Source organism: Anomaloglossus baeobatrachus, chromosome 6, assembly GCF_048569485.1.
Source record: "Anomaloglossus baeobatrachus isolate aAnoBae1 chromosome 6, aAnoBae1.hap1, whole genome shotgun sequence".
NCBI classification, from domain to species: domain Eukaryota; kingdom Metazoa; phylum Chordata; class Amphibia; order Anura; family Aromobatidae; genus Anomaloglossus; species Anomaloglossus baeobatrachus.
The window spans coordinates 496,230,436-496,254,433 of record NC_134358.1 but is presented as its reverse complement, the minus strand read 5'-3'; positions in this window follow the sequence as shown (position 1 = coordinate 496,254,433).

Genomic DNA, 23,998 nt, shown 5'->3' with positions numbered 1-23,998 from the left:
AAAACTATACCTCCCAACCGTCCCAGATTTGAGGGCTCTCTCCTGCAGTCCTGCTGTTCACTGGTCTTGTCCCGACTCCTTACTGCAGTGCAGTGAATAAATTAACTCAAGAAGAGCAGGGCATAAATTAAATTCTCATCTGCTCTGATTTCCCAGACAGGATTAGAACTCATGGGTTATGAGTACTGTGTCAATAGGCAGCAGCTCTACCATTGAGCCACTGCATATACTAATAGGCATAAAAGGATTTGGTAATCTTCATCTGTGTTGCAAGCAAAGAAGCCAGAAGCAAATTATTCAACTACATAGAGATATAGATAGATATATTCTATATCTCTATGTAGGTGAAGGAAAAAGTCAGATTCTTTTGTTCTTGTAAAACTACTATAAAGAAATTAGAAAAAAATATGACAAAAATATAAATTTATTTTCACCCCCCCTTAGAATCAAATCAGCAACTTTCAAACACATCTGTTGACATCTGCCCCTCCGCTTTGATTGGCCGCCTGCCGTGTGACGTCGCTATGACGCCAAACGACCCGATCCCTTAGGAAGGAGGCGGGTTGCCGGCCAGAGCGACGGTCGCAGGGCAGGTGAGTGCATGTGAAGCTGGCATAGCGATAATGTTCGCTACGCCAGCTATCACAAGATATCATACCTGCAACGGGGGCGGGGACTATCGCGTGCGACATCGCAGCATCGGCTTGCAATGTCGCAACGTGTAAAGCCCGCCTTTGTCCGTGTTCACATGTATCGTAAATGCCGGGTTTTTCTGCTGCTTTTTTTGCACATATATTCTCCTATGATTAACTGTCCAAGCAAAGTGGATGTGATTCCATGAAAAGACACCGCTGAATTCTGCGGTTTTGGTGCATTTTTTTCTTTAGAGGTTTCTACATGGAGCTTCAAAAAACGCATGTTGAAAACTGCAGTGACTTTTTTTAAGTGCAGAATTAAAGCGTTTCTATACTATAACAACAGTAAAAAAAACGTGGCTTCACATCTGCACCACAAATGCATGAAACAGTGAGGAAAAGGCAGAAAAAATGCAGCGAAAATGCAATAATCAGAGAAAATTATTATTGTATAATCTGGTGTGGACATCTGCAGAAAGCAAAAAGCAGGATTTCTGTATCATGTGAACACGGCCGTATAGACACAAATAAGCAACATGTGATATGTGAAGCTACATAAAGATGAGAAAGTTGTGGCTGTATGAACAGTCCGGGGTGTCTGCTGAACATCCCTCACTGCTAAATGGGTGTAGGTTAGGGTGTGGCTAGGGGCATGGTAAAAAGTTGCCGCAGGGCGCTCCGCGCACCACATATTTTGTTCCTCTTTCTGTTTATCAAAAGTTGGGAGGTATGCTATTAACCCTACTGTATCTAAAACTGTATATAAACTTGTCCTTCCATGTAGCCGACCTAACCACTAGATGGCAACATTTCTATCATAAAATACATGCTAAACTCTGCTACATGTTAAAACCTGTCTCTTACCTAAAACCTATCTAGCTGTTACACACAACTTACACATTAATTGATATTACCTTACATCATAAACATAAAATATAAAACATAGCCATTATTTATGTGAAACCACCTACAACACAAACACTGTGCGATGCACGTTACACAAGTCTGGACTGGTGGCCGGAAAAAAGGTAAAAAAAGGCCTTGATCTCTATATCATCATAAGAAGCGTCGTCTCGAGTTTGCAAAAAAGTACAAAAAGTGGACAGTAGAAGATTGGAAACGGGAGATTTGGAGCTAAGAGAAATTCAATTGACTAGGCCCTGAAGGCTGTTAATAGGTCTGAAAGAAATAAGGAAAAAAGGAGCTAACGGATCAAAATATAGATGGAGCTGTCAAGCCTGATGATATGGGGTTGTTTCACAGCCAAAGGCGTTAGATACTTGACTGGGATTGATGGTGGTCTCAGTGCTAAGCTATATGGGAATATCCTACAAGACGAGTTACTCTGTACACTCAAGTACTATGTGTATGAAAAGGACGATATAGTGTTCCAGCAGAACAATGACCCAAAGCAAACGTCAAGATTGGCAAAGAAATGGTGCAATGACAATGACATAGAGGTGCTTTCAAAAGTTTTTAAAGCTTGGTTTTGCTTCCGTATCTATGTAGTAAGCTTGGTTCTATTCCTGTATTTACGTGGTAAGTATTTATTCTGTTTCTGTCCTTATGAAGTAAGCTTGGTTCTTCTCCTGTATTCATGTAGTTAGCTCGGTTCTTTTCCTGTATCTATGTAGTAAGGTTGGTTCTGCTCCTGTGCTTATGTAGTGAGCTTGGTTCTTCTCCCATACTCATGTAGTAAGAATATTTCTGCTCCTTTAGTTATGTAGTAAGCTTGTTTCTTCTCCTGTATCCATTTAGTAAGCTCAGTTCTGTTCCTCTGTCTTTGTAGTAAGCTCGGTTCTGTTCTTGTATATATGTTGTAAACTTCATTCTAATCCTCTATCTATGTACCAGTCACCATTACTTTTAATACCTGCTATCTCCGCTGCTTTATTTCAGCTGCTTGATAAGCAAGCTAAAGATGAGACACCTAAACACATGCGCCAGTGCTTTATAAATGATGCTAACATTTTCCAGCCGGGGCTAACATTTTCCAGCCAGCCCCTGCTGGTTACAAAACATACATGCATCCTTACAAGCCATACCTGAGGCACCGACTAATTGGTGGCCTGTTATTCCTACAAGTATCATATAGTGCATTACAGACGTATTTTGTTGTATTACCCCCCCTCAACATTGAAATTGCAGCAATAAGAAGAAAAGGTCATGGAATTATGGAAACCACAGAATGGATAGACATGTTAATGATATGCAAATGAAGAAAAATACAAAATGACCAAAATGACCAAATCAATGTAGTGCCAAGTTGTTAGTGTACTTGGAATGAAAACTAGAGGGATTCAGCTACAATAGATTATACCACACCACACCATAATCTCTGAGAGTAGGGCCAGTGTTACTGTCTGTTGGGAAGGCCTTTTTATTGCATTTCCCATGGAATTTACCACCCAACCTCCAGCTGCCATTGAGTCCAAGGCAAAAGCAGGAGTACATCGCTGATGAGGATTAACCTCAGTTCTAGACTGCATTTCCATCATGCACCATGATAGCTATTGGGGGTGGTGGCATGAGGTCAATGGAATACTCGCAGTTTGATGTCTGGATCCTACACCTTCTCATGGTTTGTGTAGACACTACTTATCACTTTAGTCATGGTATGTGTGCTAATTTCACGTGCAGTACTGAATGGATTAATCATAGAAACAGTGGAACGGCCATTTCTCCAAAGTGTTCCAGGAGCTGTTTTTCAACACAACAATACCAGAACATATTTTGCTGGAAATACTCAGAACAACCATTAAAAACCTCATTGACAGCATGCCAAGTCATATATGTGCATTTATGTCAGCATTTGGTGCTCATAATCGACCATCAGAACAGTAGTACATAATTAGAACTACCAGCAATATAAAAATGCATCACGAGAACCACCATCAGTACAGAGACACATCACCAGAATTATCATCAGTACAGAAATAGTACAGAAAGAGATCGCCACAACCACCATCAGTACAGAAATACATCACCAGAAACACCGTCAGTACAGAAATATATAACTAGAGTTACCATCAGTACAGAACTAAATCATAACAGCCACTATCAGGACATGAATATATCACCAGAACCACCATCAGTGCAGAGACACATCACCAGAACCACCATCAATACAGAAATACATCACCAGAACCACCATTAGTACAGAAATACATCACCAGACCCACCATCAGTACAGAAATACATAACTAGAGTCACCATTAGTATAGAACTAAGTCACCAAAACCACCATCAGTACAGTAATACATCACCAGAACCACCATCAGTACAGAAATGCATCACCAGAACCACTATCAGTTCAGGAATACAGCAACAGAACCACCATCAGTACATGAATACATTACCAGAACAACCAGCAGTACAGAAATATCTCACCAGAACCACCAGCAGTATAGGAATATATCTAGAATCACCATCAGTACAGAAATAAATCATCAGAACCACCAGGAGTATAGAAATACATTAAGAGAACAAGCAGTAGTACAGAAATATATCACCAAAACACCAGCAGTGCATAAACGCATCACAAGGAGAACCAGCAGTACAGAAATACATCACTAGGACCACCAGCAATAGAGACCTAGATCACAAAATCACTTGCAGGAAAGAATACATGAGCAGAACCACCAGCAATACATTAATACATTACCAGAAACACCATCAAACATCATCAAGAAATCACAAGAACCACCATCAGTACATGAATACAGCTTAGTACAGCAATCATTTACTATTGCAGGTGAGCCCCATCTGTGTTGCATGAACCTTCACTTACCAGTATTCCCTTAACAATGGTAAGGAGATACTGGGAGTTGTTGTTACCAGCAATCATCAGACTGTGGCCCAACAGAAACCACAATACTAAAGAGATATAGTTATTACTATAAATAAACATTTACATCCAGGTACTTTATAGGTGCTATCTTCTATGATCGGAGTCATTCTCTTTCTTTTCTTCTCCATTTTGTTCTGACATCATGATGTCTTTTCACATCAATAGCCTGTCTGTGTGGACTTCTATGCGCTCCAGTCTTCTGCAGCACATACCGGCATGGAGCCCTTAAATACTGTATAACAGCGTGATTATAATGTTCCTGGATATAAATAAATATCTGACCGCTATGCTGTGCAAATTAATAATTGCCCCTTACTCAGCTCTCTGCACAAAATACGTCTCCACACTGTACATGCCTTCCATACTGTCCTCTCTTTTCCATTCTGTGCCACCTCTTCACATTGCCCGGTCACACTGTGTCCCCCTTTACTGCCTACTAGTCTTTATACTGTGCCCCCTCCTCACACTCCTTCTCAACACTGTCCCCTAATGCTGCCCATCTCTATACTTCCTCCTCTACGCTACTCAGTCTTTATGCTGTTTCCTTGCTCACTTTTCTCCCCCAAACTGTGTCCTCACACTATTCCCCTCAATACTGTCTCTTTGCACATTTCCTCTCTCTCTCCATTCTCTTTCTTAACTATTCTGCCCATACTGTTTCCTCACGCATTCCCCCATATCATACTGTCTCCTCAAACTCTCCCCTCAATACTGCGCCCTCACAAAATGGCCATTATAATAAATCTTTCGTTTCTTCAGCTCCATAGAGCGCTTACCATACCGAAGTGATCGCGCCAGTGTCTCACTGGAGTATGACAATAACAACGTGATCAGATGATATGAAGATGGTAAAATGCAGCCACCTGGGAGACACCATGGGCCACCGCCGCATTAGGCAAGCCGACAGTGTCCCCTTGAAAGCTGTGCCTGGGGCAGAAGCCCCGCGTGCCCACCTTCCCTTGAATACGCCTATGAGCTGTGGTATCCCCGTATTCTTACATCTGTGGTATCCCCATGATCATACATCTGTAGTATCCCCATTTTCATACATCTGTGGTATCCCCATGTTCATACATCTGTGGTATCCCCATGTTCATACATCTGTGGTATCCCCATGTTCATACATCTGTGGTATCCCCATGTTCATACATCTGTGGTATCCCCATGTTCATACATCTGTGGTATCCCCATTTTCATACATCTGTAGTATCCCCATGTTCATACATCTGTGGTATCCCCATGATCATACATCTGTAGTATCCCCATGTTCATACATTTGTGGTATCCCCATGTTCATACATTTGTGGTATCACCATGTTCATACATCTGTGGTATCCCCATGTTCATACATCTGTGGTATCCCCATGTTCATACATCTGTGGTATCCCCATGTTCATACATCTGTGGTATCCCCATGTTCATATATCTGTGGTATCCCCATGTTCATACATCTGTGGTATCCCCATTTTCATACATCTGTGGTATCCCCATGTTCATACATCTGTGGTATCCCCATGTTCATATATCTGTGGTATGCCCATGTTCATACATCTGTGGTATCCCCATGTTCATACATCTGTGGTATCCCCATGTTCATATATCTGTGGTATCCCCATGTTCATACATCTGTGGTATCCCCATTTTCATACATCTGTGGTATCCCCATGTTCATACATCTGTGGTATCCCCATGTTCATATATCTGTGGTATGCCCATGTTCATACATCTGTGGTATCCCCATGTTCATACATCTGTGGTATCCCCATGTTCATACATCTGTGGTATCCCTATGTTCATACATCTGTGGTATCCCCATGTTCATACATCTGTGGTATCCCCATGTTCATACATTTGTGGTATCCCCATGTTCATACATCTGTGGTATCCCTATGTTCATACATCTGTGGTATCCCCATGTTCATACATCTGTGGTATCCCCATGTTCATACATCTGTGGTATCCCCATGTTCATACATCTGTGGTATCCCCTTGTTCATACATCTGTGGTATCCCCATGTTCATACATTTGTGGTATCCCCATGTTCATACATTTGTGGTATCCCCATGTTCATACATTTGTGGTATCCCCATGTTCATACATCTGTGGTATCCCCATGTTCATACATTTGTGGTATCCCCATGTTCATAGTGCTTTGGTTCTGGAGAACCACTTTCAAAGCTCGAGTTGACACACTTGGGTCGGATTCGGTTTTCTAAACCTCACTGCATTTCTGTGACAGGCGTTACCCTAGGTGCTAAGCAAACAGGTCAACAACCATTATTCCTTTACCTGCGCCAGAAGTACAACCCACAGAGCTCATCAGATCTCTATATTGTAGATTATTTTACTAGTACACGGCCTGCACATAATGTGATACTGGAGCACATCGTATAATTAGGTCACCGCAGCCTGTCCTATCTGGCTGCACAGTTAATAGCTGGAAAATGCTCTTTTTATATGGCTCTCACTTACCCAGGTGTCTTATAAAATACCTGTTACCCAGTACATTACGATTTCATCTACAAGCTGACAGCTGCTCGTGGCATTATGTATAAGGATGTATACAGACATTTTATATTTTTCAAACAATGAAGCTTTTATTCTCTGTTTCATTCCTGAATTTTTATGTGGCTTAAAGAATAGATTCATTGGCTGTGACAAATGATTGTGAGGGTTTGTAGCGAGGTGTAAAAACATAATGCTTTACTGTTATACACTGCCTGGCATTTACTGGATGAATGTGCACTGATACGTTATAGAGTAGATGCATCAGGGAGAAATGAGGAATGTTCTTCGTGCTCAACTGTTTATTACAGTTTAAAGGCAATCTGCACCAGGTTTTTTTCTTCTACAAGAGCAGCATGATATAGGGGCAGAGACCTTGATTCCAGCCATGTGTCACTTACTTGACTGAGCTTTTTGCTAATGTTTTGATGAAATGAAAGTTATATCTACTGTATACCTACCAGTTGTCTGAATAGTGAGCTCTGTATCAACCCACCCACACCTTTTTTCTGTGTACATATCACGAGTGTGTCATGGCCTGATGTGATCTCGGGGGGATCTGGGATCAAATGGTCACAGCGTATTGTTGATAAGAGATCCGTTTTAGTACCCACTTGTCATTTACTCTGACAGAGTGTATTTAATTCCATCCATGACTGAAGGGGTTAAGGTTCATTTCTATCCTGCAGTGATCTCACAGGTAGCTGTAACCTCAGCTGCCACCACTCCCTTCTACTATAATCATCCACCCCTCACTCCTTCCTATGCCAGCTGCAGCTCATACCTATGCTGTCCACTTTGAAGGAGCCAGTCTCTGTAGAAGCTGAAATGTTCATTTCTGTTGCAGCTGAGATGTTCCTGCTGGAGAAGCTGAAAATCACAAAAAGCTCTATAGTGTTATTAGTGGTCTCTTTCTCCTGCTTGTCTTTCCTTCCTCGTGTTGTCTTTTTGTAGTGGCGAAACTAGCATCTCACTGGCCTTCACTAGTTAGGGTGAGTTCAGGGCCAAAGAGGGCCTAGGCATGTGAGAGCACACAAGGGGGGAAGAATCTGTCTAGGGACATTAGGGAGTGCAGGGATTAGCCTGAGCTGAGAGCTACAAGGTGACCCCGCTCCCCTCTCCCTAGCTCCAGGGCCTTCCATTGTATTGCTACCCTGGTATTCCCTCTGTGTTGCACTGCTTGCCGGGAGTAATCTCGTACCTGGTGTGACACCTGCAGTCACAATGTGACAGTACTGTACTGTGTACTGTGCAAGGGCAGAAAACTGCCAATGGTGGGGGAGTGGTTATGTAGCACCCAGGGATATGGAGTACTCGGTTCCGGGCAGTGTCTCTCTTGGGAATTTCACAGTGGTGGCCATTACCCGGTTCCATGTCCTGGGCCCTTTTTGTAATGGGGATATTTACAGGGGACTGGTGAATAAAGTTTATTTGTGACGCCATTTGCAGTGTTGTGGCTATATGTAGGGAGCCGCCGCTGCAGAATGTCTCTACTGGGGCTGGTGGTATTGGCAGCTAGTATGTTAGTCCCTCCGCAAGTAGGGTATTGCCCCAGCGGGTGTTTGGTGCGGTGGGCGTCGGAAGAGGGAGTCCAAACAGGTATTCAGTGCAACTGGTTTACTCCCTTTGGATGTTAACTGGTTGCCCGAGGCCGGCTGGTTTCTCCTCCAGGTCCTCTTCGTCCCAGTACCAGTCTGGTTCTCTGGTACCTTCTTCCCCTGCACCTGTCTCTGGTAAGTGGGTCCCCGTGGTATGGAACACTGGTGGTCCCCGTCCAGTGGTTTGTCTACTTCTGTCCGCCTGACAGTAGCGTGAACCCTGTGTGGTTGGGTCTCTGGTCCTGTCCACGGTTCTCCCTTTGCTACTGAGTCTTTGCATTCTTAAGGGTCAGCAAGGTCCTGGATGGTCTCCTTTGCTGTGCAGGTCGGCTTGCAGCTCTTTCCTGTCCTAGGGTCCTGTACTCCGTTGGTGCATAGTTCCGGGAGTACTCCACCGGCAACCACCTCTCCTGGGTACCAGGTCACCATTAACCTGAGTGAGGACGTTGCTCAGTCACACTTTTACACCTCCACTGTTAACTCTAGACTCCCTACTCTCCACAGTATGCCCCTCCCACCTGTTCAACTAGTGGACTGGAGTGGCTCCACCTCTAGGCGGCCATCCATTGGTCCCACCCTAGCTAAGTACCATTGTATGAGGAATTGTTGGGGAAAACTGGGATTAACTGTGTTTTTGGTGTTATCGGCACTGGGGTTCTGGGACCCTAAGGGGGGTAGGCCCTGCATCCTGGTGGGGATGCAGAACCTTGTAGAACCCTGATGGTTTCAGGGGCGCTACAGTTATACGGAACTGATGAATATGAAAAACTACATGGCAGCAGGTTTACCAGACCTCTACTGATAATCTCCTGCTGATAAAATAGTGATTTTATAAAATCTGCAGGAAGCAGCTCAGTACATGACACATTGCTGCAATTGGAGTCTCTGTCTCTGCATTATGCTCTTCTCAGATTAGGTGACAAAAACCTGGTGACAGATTCGTTTAAGACTTAAGGGTGTTTTCCTCGCTGCGACATCGCTAGCGATTGCTAGCAATGTCGAGCGCGATAGCACCCACCCCCGTCGTTCGTGCGACATTTGGTGTTCGCTGCCGTAGCGAACATTATCACTGCGGCAGCATCACATGCACATACCTTGTCAGCGACGTCGCTGTGACCGCCGAACAATCCCTACCTCAAGGGGGAGGTGCATTTGGCGTCATAGCGACGTCACTAAGCGGCAGGCCAATAGAAGCGGAGGGGCGGAGATGAGCGGGACATAACATCCCGCCCACCTCCTTCCTTCCGCATTGTAATATGCTGAGTTTTTGAGCAGCGCAAATATGCAGCAGATAAAATCATATCAAACAACCATGTTAACTATTTGAATGCCAATCTCTTACACTGATGTTTAAAATAAACCCAATTCTCTAAACCAAAATGTATTTAGTGTTTTTTATTAAGATGTTCAGTTTGCGGAAACAATAATCTGGTAATTTTGTTTTGGCTGCCAGACAATTCTTTCTGCTAGCCTGCACCACCGGCCAGCAGATACTCCGAGGACTTAATCCAGGGCCACATCCTTGTGTAAGAGTGAGGCCGGGGCTACACGAGGCAATAGTGTGATGCTCGCATGACACTCGGCTCGCGCTGGCAGCACAGCAGGAGCCGAGTGTCATGCTAGTATGCATGCGACTGAGGTCCGACCCTGCGAGCGGACCTCAGCTGCGGGGGGCGGGCCGGCACTGCGGAGGGGTGGGCACAGAGTCCCCAGGGGAGGGAGGGATTTATCTTCCTCTCTCCTCTGTAGCTGGCTATTGCCATTCTCACTCTGCACTCGCGGTACACGCACAGTCGGACCTCAGACGCAGGGATACTAGCATGACACTTGGCTCTGCTGTGCTGCCAGCGCGAGCCGAGTGTCATATGAGCATCACACTAGTGCCCCGTGTGGCCCCGGCCTAAAGCATGTCCATTGTAGCCTGTGTTAGAGTGCCAGGTGTCCACTTGCCCTGTAACACTTTATTTTTAGAGGCATTCCAGGCTGCATTGCCATGCAAAAAAGATTGTTAGGATCCTAATTAGGATGTACATAATGTGCTGGGAACAGTTTAATAACAGGAAACCTGATGACTAGTTATATGCTCACCTGGACTGTAAAAGTCCGGATACGTGCGGTTTCAAAGTTGTCAGTGTGCTGGGCCCAGGCCCGGGATTCTGGGTGATTCGGATCTGACACTTGAGAAATTAAAAAAAAAAATAAAGGATAAAGAAAATAAGCAAGCACTTCATACTTACCGCGGCACCGTTGCAGCTGTACACTGCTCCTGCACGGCTGTCATACTGCTCCTGCGCAGCTGTACACTGCTCCTGTGCGGCTGTCATACTGCTCCTGCGTGGCTGTATGCTGCTCCTGCGCGACTGTCATACTGCTCCTGCGCGGCTGTCATACTGCTCCTGCGCAGCTGTACACTGCTCCTGTGCGGCTGTCATACTGCTCCTGCGTGGCTGTATGCTGCTTCTGCGCGGCTGTCATACTGCTCCTGCGTGGCTGTATGCTGCTCCTGCGCGGCTGTCATACTGCTCCTGCGCAGCTGTCATACTGCTCCTGCGTGGCTGTATGCTGCTTCTGCGCGGCTGTCATACTGCTCCTGTGCGGCTGTCATACTGCTCCTGCGTGGCTGTATGCTGCTTCTGCGCGGCTGTCATACTGCTCCTGCGTGGCTGTATGCTGCTCCTGCGTGGCTGTCATACTGCTCCTGCGCGGCTGTCATACTGCTCCTGCGCGGCTGTCACTCTAGGCGCTGTCTGAATCATGAAGCCGGCCGCTCAGGCTGAGCAGAGGAGGACACATCACAGGCGCAGCTCATCCTAAGCCACCTGCTTCATGAAGAAGGCTGCTCAGGCTGAGCTGAGAAGGACACAGTGTGGGCGCAGAGATCTATCTGCTCATCCCTCCCCCCATCTAGGGGTCTCACCCCCAGAACCCTGCTTCTATTCTAAACAACTCCCATGCCCATGTGGACTTGGGAATAGAATTTTTATTATAAACCGGGCTGCATATTGAACACTCCCTCCCATCACGTGACAAATTACGTCATACCTGGAAGGAGCCCGTACATTCTAGCATCTACCTTTTAGTTTTAGTGTACAATCTAGACGCATGCAGTTCCGGCAGTGAATGCGCAACCTGGAAGCAGCTTGCCGCCATGACACGGAGCTTCAGTGGGTACATCGTGCACGCTCCTATCCCCCTATCCCTACAACCAACATTTTTAATCCCTGGTTTACATAGACGTATATGGGTATCGGATTCCGGACCGGAACCAAATTTTTACAAAATATGAGCAGGTACCCGCCGGTCCCGGTTTTTTGTGAGTCCGCCCAGCTCTACTGATGACATGTTTGCCTTCAAACTTTTTGCCTTTATAATTTTCTATTCTCATAGTACACACATTCTTCTCACCGTACACTTTTATGTACCGTATATTTTGCAGTTTCCACTTCATGGATGTTAGAAAACAGTGAAATCATTCACAGGAAAAACAGACTTGTTGTGACTGTTAGAGCTGGGCAGCTTTTGTTGCCGTTTAGTGACCTGTGGGCAATTTAGAAAGTGATTCATCCAGCGCCGATTCTCTTATGTCCATAGATGATGCTCTGTAAGTCAATACAAGAAATTATTCTACGAAGCATAATGAAATATTACCTGACATACACAAGACAATATACAGTGGGGTAACTTGAAGCTCATGGTCATTTTCTCATATGACCCAAATTAACCTTTTGGATCCCTCTAGGTTCCAGGATGGCTGCAAGTCACAAATGTTACTCTCCTGACATTATATATAATGTCTTGTATATGATATACAGTATATCATAAATGTGAGAGAGAATGTACAAAAGTGAGTACACCCCTCACAATTTTGTTCTTTTTTTTTAATAACACACAATTAGTGAAAATGGCCAAATTGCGCCAATTAGCCACTTTTCCTTCCTGGTGTCATATGACGCAATAGTGTTACAAAGTTTCGGGTGTGAATGGGGAGCAGGTTTGTTACATTTGGTGTTATCGCTCACACCATCTCATACTCGTCACTGGAAGTTCAATATGGCCCCTCATGTCAAAAATTCTCTGAGGATCTTAAAAAAAATTATTGCGCTACATAAAGATGTAGTAGGCTATAAAAAGATTGCCAACATCCTGAAACTGAGCTGCAGCATGGTGGCCAAGACCATACAGCAGTTTAACAAGACAGGATCTACTCAGAACAGACCTCTACATGGTCGACTACAGAAGTTGAGGGCACGTGCTCAGCATCATATCCAGAGGCTGTCTTTTCCATGCTTCCAGCATTGCTGCAGAGGTTAAAGGGGTGTGGGGGGTCTGCCTGTCAGTGCTCAGACCATATGCCACACACTATACCAAATTGGTCTGCATAGCTGTTATCCTAGAACAAGGCATCTTCGAAAAATGATGTACAAAAAAGGCCACAAACAGTTTGCTGAAGGCAAGTAGACAAAGTGCATGGATTACTGGAACCATGTGCTGTGGTCTGATGAGACCAATACAAACTTATTTGGTTCAGATGATATCAAGCGTGTGTGTTGGCAACTAGGTGAGGAGTACAAAGACAAGTGTGTCTTGCCTACAGATAAGCATAGTAGTGGGAGAATCATAGTTTGGGGCTGCATGTGTACCGCCCCGCGTTCTCGGCCGGCTGCCGAGCCGCTCGGATCCGTGCTTATACGGTGGGTGGCTCGAGCTCCTCACGGACCCGGGGGTCACGTCGCTCTGCAAGGGGGTTGGCGCTACACGCAGGGACTTCGGTGAGGAGTTCCACAGCCGGGGTCACGGTGGTTTGTAGGGGATTTAAGTTCGTGATGCCACCCACGGGTTGTGGTGAATGGATGGACACCACCGCTGCCGTTGACAAGGGCATGGTGTTGCGCAGCTTGGTGTTGACCCCTCCGTGGGTAGGGGAGTGATGGTCCCGGGGGCCCGAGGGAGGTGCTGAGGCGGGAGGATGGATGGTGCTGGCGCGTCGATGCGTGGCCCAAAGGCACTGGTGTACTCATTATGTTACAACACACTGGAGTCTCTGGTAAACCAAACGGGATGAACGGTGCCTGCAGCCGGCTGCAGCTTCCCCTTAACAGGTTGGTGGTTTCCGCCTTTCTCCTGCACCTCTTTAATGTGAACGTTATGACTCCTATGCCTAAGCAACGGTAGTCCGCTCCCCGGCTTGCTGTGTGTCGGGAGAGCCCTGTTTGCCCGCAGACACTGGCCCCTTAGGTCTCTATGCCTTGGCGGTGGCTTTACCCTAATGGTTGGGCTGTTGTCTTCAGTCGGGTCTTGTGTGGGAAAGGTCCTAAAGTCCAGTCCTCAATCAGTTGATTCAACTCAGCCCTGTTGGTTCGGGACTTCGTACTGGGTCTGAGTACCCCTCCTGGTGCTCCGGTTTCCAATCGGCTCCCCGGTTCGGTACCGCCGGGCAACCGCCCGACCCCGGTCCCTACGGTTCCACCGGCTGTAATCCCAGCTCCTGCAGGCGGCCACAACCGTCTGCCTCCTTGCCAGAGGTGACTGGGCTCCAACCCAGACACCTGGTAGACTATGGCAGGCCTGGTCACAGGGCTGCCCTTGAACTTGACTTCTCTCCTCCACTGTCAAGCTACTCTACTCAACTACTGTTCTTCCTGCCTCCGGGCCTGTGAACCACCTGGCTCCGCCCCCCTGGTGTGAACATCAAACCCGGAGGGAGGTGATAAGGTTTTGAAGTTTGGCTGCTGTCACCTTTTTAGGGAGGGGGTGTGTGTGCACATGGGACTACCTGGGACGACCTGACTACTCCAGGGCGTCACACATAAGTGCTGTCAACTATGGGGAGCTACAGTTCATTGAGGGAACCATGAATGCTAACATGTACTGTGACATACTGAAGCAGAGCACGATCCCCTCCCTTTATAAACAGGGTCACAGGACAGTATTCCAACATGATAACGGCCCCAAGCAAACCTTCAAGACAACCAATGCCTTGCTAAAGAAACCGAAGGTAAAGGTGCTCGACCGGCCAAGCATGTCTCCAGACCTAAACCCTGTTGAGCATCTGTGGGGAATCCTCAAGTAGAAGGTGGAGGAGCGTTAGGTCTCTAACATCTACCAGCTCCGTGATGTCGTCATGGAGGATGGAAGAGGATCCAGCGGCTCCTGTGAAGTTCTAATGAACTCCATGCCCAAGAGACTTAAGGCAGTGCTTGAAATAAATGGTGGGCACACAAAATATTAACACTTTGGGCACTATTTGGCCATTTTCAATAAGGGGTATACTCACTTTTGTTGCCAGCGGTTTTCAATGGCTGTGTGTTGAGTTATTTTGAAGCACGCAACATTTACACTGTTATACAAGCTGTACACTGACAACTTTACATTATATCAAAGTGCCAGATCTTCAGCGTTGTCACATGAGAAGGTATGAAATATTTACAAAAATGTGAGGGGTGTACTCACTGTTGTGATATACTCACTCTCTCTCTGTATATGTACACTACCGTTCAAAAGTTTGGGGTCACCCAGACAATTTTGTCTTTTCCATGAAAAATCATACTTTTATTTATCAAATGAGTTGCTTAATGAATAGAAAATATAGTCCAGACATTTACTAGGTTAGAAATAATGATTTTTACTTGAAATAATTTCCTCCCTCAAACTTTCCTCCAGTCTACCAGAACGTCTATCTCCAACTTCTCCCCACCCTGAAAAGAAGCATCATTAGAGACATCTATGTCAGGGGATGGGCCAGTCCCTGTTCTACTGAGCATACGTCAGTTGTCAATTCCGACATATGCTCAGTAAGATCTTGTCATTGTGTACTGTTATTCTCAGCACACAGTGAAAGTGCGCTCCTTCTTGGATTGATCTGGCAACAGAGCGCTCTGTCAATGCATATTCTAAGAACAAGAGCAGAGACCAGTGCTGATTGTCAAGGTGTGACTGCAGGATAGAGAAGGACAGGCGGCTTTCATGCTGTTCCTCACGATAGGGGATCCTAGGCTATCCCTAACTTCATGGATACCCCTAATTTTGGAGAGGCATGAGTCCCATACTCGACTATGCTCCTCACCAGATCTAATCTTGTTACCCCCCCCCACCAGGGAAGGTAGGGGCAGGAGTGTGATGGTAACACAGTTTAAGACAGACAGGGGAAAACCAATACTCATACACACTGCAACCTCACAGGAACAAACAGTAAGAGACTGAGGAGGAAAACAAGACCAGGAAGGTAGCAACAAAAAGACAGCAAGGGTTAACACCACAACTGCTCACAGCAATAATGTACAACAACCCCAGTAAGTCTGGATGACAACACCTCACCAGACCAGTATAGGTAAATTATAGCTGGTATTAATGAAATAGGCCGGCCAGCATATAAAGGAGGAAAGCGAATGTGATTGGCTCCATCCCAGCATGGGATCAAGGAGACTAACAAGCAGTTTAGCTGAGATTAAAGGGAACCTGTCAGGTGCGATATGCACCCAGAGCCACGAGCAGTTCTGGGTACATATTGCTAATCACTGCCAAATCATCCCTGTATACACTAGCATAGATAAAGAGATCTTTAGAAAAACTATTTCTAAATATCTCCCTGCGCTAATCACAGACATCAGAGATGTTAGCAGGCAGAGTGCCAGAATCTGTCATTTCCACAGATCCTGATGCCGCCATGACAGTTGGTGATGCCTGTAAAAATCTCCTAGTGACACTGCCCTTGCAAGTAACGTCAATTCTGATCAGAGCCGCCACAGATAACACTGTCACAGTGCGTATTCATTCACAGTGACAACAATCTACTGAGCACATATCGAAATTGATAACTGATGTATGCTCTGTAGAGCGAGGACTGGTCCAACAAATAAACTGGGCGTCACTGATGAAGTTTTGTTTCAGGAGGAGGGGGCAGTGGCTGGGGCAGTGACCGCAACATCTGCTCCATGATGACATCTTCCAGCATATACTGGGGTTTCAAACAAAGCGTCATCACAAAGGAAGTAGCAAAAAAAAAGCAGATAGATGAGTTTAGGATAGGGAATTTTTTATTAAAGTATATTACAAAAAGCATAAGATTATAACTTTAAATAGAGGTTTAGTATAAAATAACCAGCCCCTTTAATTGCATGTATTTGTGCCTTAACATAATTTTTGCTGTTGGCTTTGATTAAAAAAATTGCACCGTGTTGATTTTCCAGGTTCTTTGTTTTGCAGCATATTCGACTTTGATGTGGTCGGTGCTTATAAATTGCCTGAGAGAAGATCAGGAAGAGACAGATAAAGGAATTACATACATTTAAATAAGAAAAATGTAAATATCCCCAATGGTGGGCAACCTGCTTAACTTATGTGTGACTATGCATACAATACTATTTAAAGCTTTGTTTTCTAACACATCTAGAGCTTCCTTTAGGCCTCCTTCACACGTGCATGTTTCTCGTATGTGTAGTGTCCGTTTCCACACATACCGGAGAGACGGACTCATGTAGACCCATTTAAATCAATGGTTTGCGCCCACCTCCGTGTTTTGACACTGACCATGTGTCCGTGTGGAGCATACGCATGTCCGTGTGCTCCACACGGCGACATGTCCAATTTCTGCCGGCAGCACAGGTGTTACACAGATCCTTCTGACATCAATGTGACACGTACTGGAGAAAGCACCTATCCCTTAAAAATGAAGAATTTTTATAATTACTTGTCTCCAGTGCTGCTGTTGCTTCCGGGTCCCGCTCATTATGCTCATGCATATGTGGCGCCCTAGGACCTGGTCGCCACAGCAGCATTGCCCTCCCAAAGGGTTAATGCTGAGCCTGGAGGTAATTGGGAGATCCATTGGCCAGCAGGTTTAACACCCAACACAGTTCTCCCTCCGGCCAGCAGGGGGAGCTCTGAACCTGGAATTCCAGGGAGCCTTCCTCTACCTGACCAGAGGGAGGAAGTGCAGCCAGTCTGTAGGGAGTAGTGGAAGTGAACAGACGCAGAGTGAGCTGTCCTGTGAATCTGGGGCCTAGAGCTGGAGCAGCTTGGCCCAGAGAAGCAGGAATAGCTGAGAGGCAGCAGAGAGACTCAGACATCGGAGTCTGTGGTTGCCAGGGTATAAAATCCGCCCCTGGTAGCCGAGTCCGAAGGGCAGGAGAGCTGCAAGCCCCTGGCCCAGAAACATCCAAGGTACAGCTGCAGCATCAGGGCCCGGTGTGGACTCCAGCGGAGAAGCACCAGAGAGAGGGTCTGCGCAGCCACTTACAGAAAGAAGGGACGTGCCATCGGTCCCAGCAGCAAAGAGGGCCATTGCTGGATTCAGAGAAGCAGGGTCCTATCATCACAAAGCAAAGTACAGGAGTAGGCCTCATACTCAGCTGGCCAGAAAGATCATCCCAAGTACTTCCAGGCCGACCGGATCCCCATCACCACCTGTAACGGTCTCCCAGGACTGGACTGTTCCCAGAGTAAAAGAGGAGAAGGTAAAGAGACTGTTGTTTGTGCCTGGTTCTTTCCTCGCCTGTCGGCCCTGCACCGTGTTAGCCACACAACACCATAGACTTCCACGGGCACCAACTGTATCCCGGGGCATCGCTCCACCTGTGGGGAGCAGTAACATCATAGCTGCCATAACATCACCCCGGAGTTCTCCCATAGCAGCGGCGGCTTAATAGCCGCATACCACAGGTGGCGTCACGAACATTAACTTCAACTCATCAGCCACATATTCAACTGACACCCACCAGGGCCACGGAGCCGGGCCCAGCCACCACTGACTACCACCGGACTAGTCCGGCCCGGCACCGGGTGTCCCACAGCCCTGGGGTGGGCGAGTCAATTTTGGCGTCACGAACAGGATTTCGTGCCCGGTTCCACCGGGTACTGTGCGCCTGAATAATTGCGCTTTAAAGACTGTATTACTGCGTGTTTCACTGTTTGAAAGCTGCCGCCGCCATTATCCTCACTGAGCGCAGGAAGAAGGGGGGCGTGCCTGACAAAGAGCGCGAAGGGAGCGCGCCATCAGAGCAGAGCGCTGTTAACCCCGCGCGACCCGGAAGGAAATTTGAAAAGTGAACGGAGCCTGGTAAGGTTCACTAAGGGGGAGGAAGATGTCCGACGCAGAGGGAGGGCAGGTGGCTGCCATAGCCCGAGACGCCGCAGCGCCCGCCGAAGCGATCCCTGTCGCCGTCGCCCCATCCCCCGCTGTAGCGCCGGTAATGCCGATCACCATGCCGTACATACCGGGCGCAGAATGGCTGCCGCAGTACTCCGGGGAGTCCCATACCTTGAGCGACTTCAGAGAAAGCCTGCACAGCTTATTCCGGGTGTATCCGCTGACTGAGAGCCAGAAGGTGGGCATATTAATGGGACAGCTAGCCGGCGCAGCCCAGCGTGAAGTGAAGTCCTGGCCTGATACAGATAAAGGGACAGTAACCCAGATACTGGCCAAGCTAAAGAGTACTTTTGACACCCGCACCGCAGCAGAGATAAAGATGAGATTCTTTGGGTGCAAGCAGCGGCCCACCGACAGCATAAGGGACTATGCCTTAAACCTGCAGGAGGCCCTGAAAGCGGTTAAACAAGTGGACCCAGAGAGTGTACGTGAAGAACACAAACTCCTAACTGAGCAGTTCATAGAGGGGCTCCTGTCAGATGCCCACAGGACCCAGCTGCGTATCATGGTCCTGCAGAACCCTGCTCTGGACTTTGCAAAGTTTAAGGACCAGGCCATCCGGGTACTGAGAGAATCTACACCGAATGACCCAGTACCCCTCCGGCCTCTTGCTATCACGTACCCCGGGGTGGTGCCTGCAACACGAGCCACTGCAGGGGCTGAGGCGCAGTCCCTGGATAAGGATCCCACTGCAGAGCTCAGACAGCAGTTCCAGGAGCTGACCAAGACTGTAGCTGCCCTTGCCAAGATAGTGCAGTCCCTACAAGTGACCCCATCGCCTGCAAAAATCGAGTTGGCCTCCAGCCCAGATGACGTCCCATGGATGCGACAGAGGAGGGTTCCGCCGACCCGAGGCAGAGACACAGACCGGTATGATTCAACGGGACAACCGATCTGCCGCCGCTGCAGCCAGGCGGGCCACATTGCACGATACTGTCCTTTAAATGGGCCGAGCCTGGGGCCAGGAGCCGACCCCCAGGTGTAAGGAAGCCCGGCTCAACCCCCAGCCGCAGCAAGTAAGTGGGAGGACGACCGGTCCTTCCTATTGTGCTGGATGGGATCCCTTTGAATGCCCTCCTGGATACTGGGTCCCAGGTAACGACCATCCCCTATAAACTGTACAAAAGATATTGGGCTGATTCAGACATTGACCATGGCCCAGATGATGATTTAACAATTGTGGCCAGTAATGGTCAGCCCTTACCTCAAATTGGGTATAAAGAAGTAACCATTAAAGTGGGGCGGGTGGAATTGCCATGTCAGGGGATGATAATTGTAGATATTGATCGCAAAGAATCTGACCCGCTGGTAACCATTGGTACAAATGTGATAGAAAATTGTATTGCCGAAGTGATAATTTTGTTGCAGCAGGCGTCTGAAACTGCCAGCTCCGGGCAGCAGCGTGCCCTACAGAGGGAGATCAGAGCCCTGATGAGGAGGCAGCAGGTGGAGCTGGCCGGAGGAGAAATTGGCAGTGTGAGGGTAAGTGACCCCCTACCCATTGCAATACCCCCAAGAAGTGAAATGTTGATATGGTGTCGGGCAGCAATAGGCCTCAAGGGTCAGGATTACCATGCCTTGGTAGAACCGGTGTATTCAGACAGTAGGCCTGGAGTCCTGATAGCCAGAGGGGTAGCAGACGTCCGCAAGGGGAGAGTGCCCATCCGTGTCCTGAATTGTGGGGAGGAGGAAGCCAAATTGCCCCGGTACGCCACTGTAGCAAAACTGTACACTGTCAGCAACAACACCATCAAAGCAGTGGAACCCTTGATCCCGTCCGACCAGGCGGAAGACAAGGGCTCCAAGGGGCAGCTGGAAGACTGGTGCCAAAACTTACATGTGGGCACCGACTCCACCCCCTCACACCAAAAGAATGGGGTTTACCGGGTGGTACAGGAGTACGAGCGGGTCTTCAGCAAACACCCCCTAGATTTTGGGCAGGTGAAAGGGGTTAAACATCAAATCCCCACGGGTGATCATCCTCCCGTTAAAGAGAGATACCGCCCTGTACCCCCCGCACAGTATCAGCGTGCCAAAGAAATGTTACGGGAAATGAAGGAGGCTGGGGTTATCAGAGATAGTTGTAGCCCCTGGGCAGCTCCACTAGTGCTCGTAAAGAAAAAGGATGGTACAATGAGAATGTGTGTAGATTACAGGCAAATTAACCGCATTACACATAAAGATGCTTATCCCCTACCCAGAATAGAGGAGTCACTAACAGCCTTAAAGTCAGCTAACTATTTCTCCACCTTGGATCTCACCAGTGGGTATTGGCAGGTTCCCGTGGCAGAGGCGGACAAGGAGAAGACTGCATTCACGACGCCGATGGGCCTCTGCGAGTTCAACTGCATGCCATTCGGGCTCTGCAACGCCCCAGGGACATTCCAACGGTTGATGGAGTGCTGCTTGGGCCACCACAACTTCGAAACCGTGCTGTTGTACCTGGATGACGTCATAGTCTACTCCAAGACTTATGAAGACCACCTGAAGCACTTAGCAGAAGTGTTCGAGTCTTTGTCAAAATATGGCCTGAAGATCAAGCCGTCCAAATGTCACCTCTTGAAGCCAAAGGTACAGTACCTGGGTCATGTGGTCAGCGCAGAAGGTGTGGCACCTGATCCGGAGAAAGTCACCGTAATCAAGGACTGGCCAAGACCCACCACGGTAAAGGAGGTGCGGCAGTTCCTTGGGCTGGTGGGCTACTACCGAAGGTTCATTGATGGTTTCACCAAGATAGCAGCGCCCCTTCAAGATCTCCTGGTGGGCCAGCCAAAGCAGGCTAAGAAGCAGAGCCCTCCATTTGAATGGAGCAGCCAACTAGAAACCTCCTTTGTCCAGCTGAAAGGGGCTCTCACGGGAGAAGAAATTCTGGCCTACCCTGACTACAGCCAGCCGTTTGTACTGTATACAGACGCCAGCAACGTGGGCCTGGGAGCCGTTTTGTCCCAGGTGCAGGGAGGCAGGGAGAAGGTGATAGCGTACGCCAGTAGGAAGCTTCGGCCCACAGAAAGGAATCCAGAAAATTACAGTTCCTTCAAGCTGGAGTTCCTCGCTATTGTTTGGGCAGTGACTGAACGCTTCAAACACTATCTGGCGTCGGCCAAGTTCACCATCTTCACGGACAACAATCCGTTGACACACCTGGCAACAGCCAAGTTAGGGGCGTTGGAACAGCGATGGATGGCCCGGCTGTCTAACTTTGACTTTACCATCAAGTACCGGGCTGGCAAGAAGAATAACAATGCTGATGCGCTGTCCAGAATGCCTCACTTACCCGAATCTGGAGAAGACCTGGATGAACTCGAAGAGATAGAGTTACCGGCTTTCCATCATCAGGGCGTTTCCCAGTGTGAGCATGCTGTGGGAGTGAAGCGCTCGAGCCAACACGAGGTCCCGGTTAACCCATTACTCCACCATAATTGGGAAGAGACACAGAACGGTGACCCGGCGGTGCGATTGGTCAAAGAAAAGCTAGCACAAGCTGAGACTCATCTTGGTCCAGATGCTCCAGAAGAAGCCCAGCAGTTGTGGAAAGAGAGGGGACGACTGTTCACCTACCAAGGCAAGCTCTGCAAGAGACACGTCAACTGGCGAACAAATGAACTTGTCTGGCAGATCGTGGTTCCGCAGAGGGATGCTCCAATGGTCCTAGCAGCTTATCATGATAACGCAGGCCACTTTGGGTGGAAGAAGTTGGAGGCCCTACTCCGTGATCGGTTCTATTGGGTGCACATGAGAAAGGTGATCGAGAAGTGGTGCCGAGACTGTGGCCCGTGTAACCTGAGGCGGAAGGATGATGCCAGCCAAAGGTCTCCCCTACAGCCAATTGTTACGAAGCAGCCCCTGGAGTTGGTGGCCCTGGACCACGTGAAGTTAACACCAAGCCGGTCAGGCTATGTGTACGCCCTCACAATTGTGGACCATTACTCTCGTTTCCTGGTAGTAGTGCCTGTGAAGGACCAGACAGCCAGAACAGCAGCTAAAGCGTTCCAGGCATCCTTTTGCCGGCCTCACGGTTATCCGGAAAGGGTACTGACCGATCAAGGTCCTGCGTTCGAGGCGGAGGTGTTCCAAGAGTTTTGTAACATGTACGGTTGTAAGAAAATCAGAACAACACCGTACCACCCCCAAACCAATGGACTGTGCGAGAAAATGAACCATGTGGTTATTGATATGCTGAAGACTCTACCTCTGGAAGAAAGGAACCAATGGCCAGAGAAGCTGCCAGATCTGGTCGACCTGTACAACCATATCCCAGTAAATTCGACCAACTGCAGCCCCGCTTACCTGATGCGAGCCAGACCTGGCAGGTTGCCTGTAGACTTTGAGATGGGGACTGTGTCGCCTGAGGCGGTTCAAGAAATAGAGGATTGGGATACAGAACGGCAGCAGCAGTACCGTAAGGTCCAGGAATGCGTAGAGAGGAGCCTGTCTCAAGCCAGAACAAGACAAGAGCAGCAGTACAATCAAACGGCCCCAGCAACTCCCTTAGCACCTGGAGAACAAGTCCTCAAGAAGAAGCGGAGGACGCATAAATTGGATGATCAGTGGGAGAACGAGCCCTACACCATTATCCCCTCCAACTTTGACAACAGTAAGGTGTGCCTCATAAGCAAGGACGAAGGCAAGACTTGTCAAGCAATATCCAGAGACCGCCTGAAGACGTGCCCTGAGCGATGCAAAGTTCAAAGGGAAGTGGAGGAAGTTCGAGAAGAAGGGGAAGAGATGATACAAACGATCCTCGGCAAATTCCCCAAGACTTGGACCCGCATAAATGGTGCCGTAGTGGTACCGGTCCTGACGTTCCCACAGTTGGTCGAGCCAGAAACAGAACAGGTTCCGGATCCACCCAAAGAACCGTCCGCCCCGACATGCGGTGACACGCCAGCAGTGGAACAGGAGGATCAACCCCCTGTCAGTGGTGAACCTGTCATACCCTTGGCGACTCCTAGACCACATAGGCAATCATCATGCATACCTATTGGGGTTAGGCCTACCGGTAGTGCTGAGATAGGAGACACACTAAGTAGTCAGGGACAAACACCAGAGCTACGCAGGTCTCAACGCAGCACTCGGGGACAACCCCCTCTAAGGTATAGGGAATCAACTATATAAAGAAAGAGTATTTATTAGAATGTAAATAGTTATGTGAAAAGTCTGTAATGTCGTGTACAAAATGTTTTTTTTTTGTGATTGCGAAACTGGACAATTGGGCCACTGGACTATGGGTGGCCAACACCTAAATTGTTTATAGTTAGCACCAGT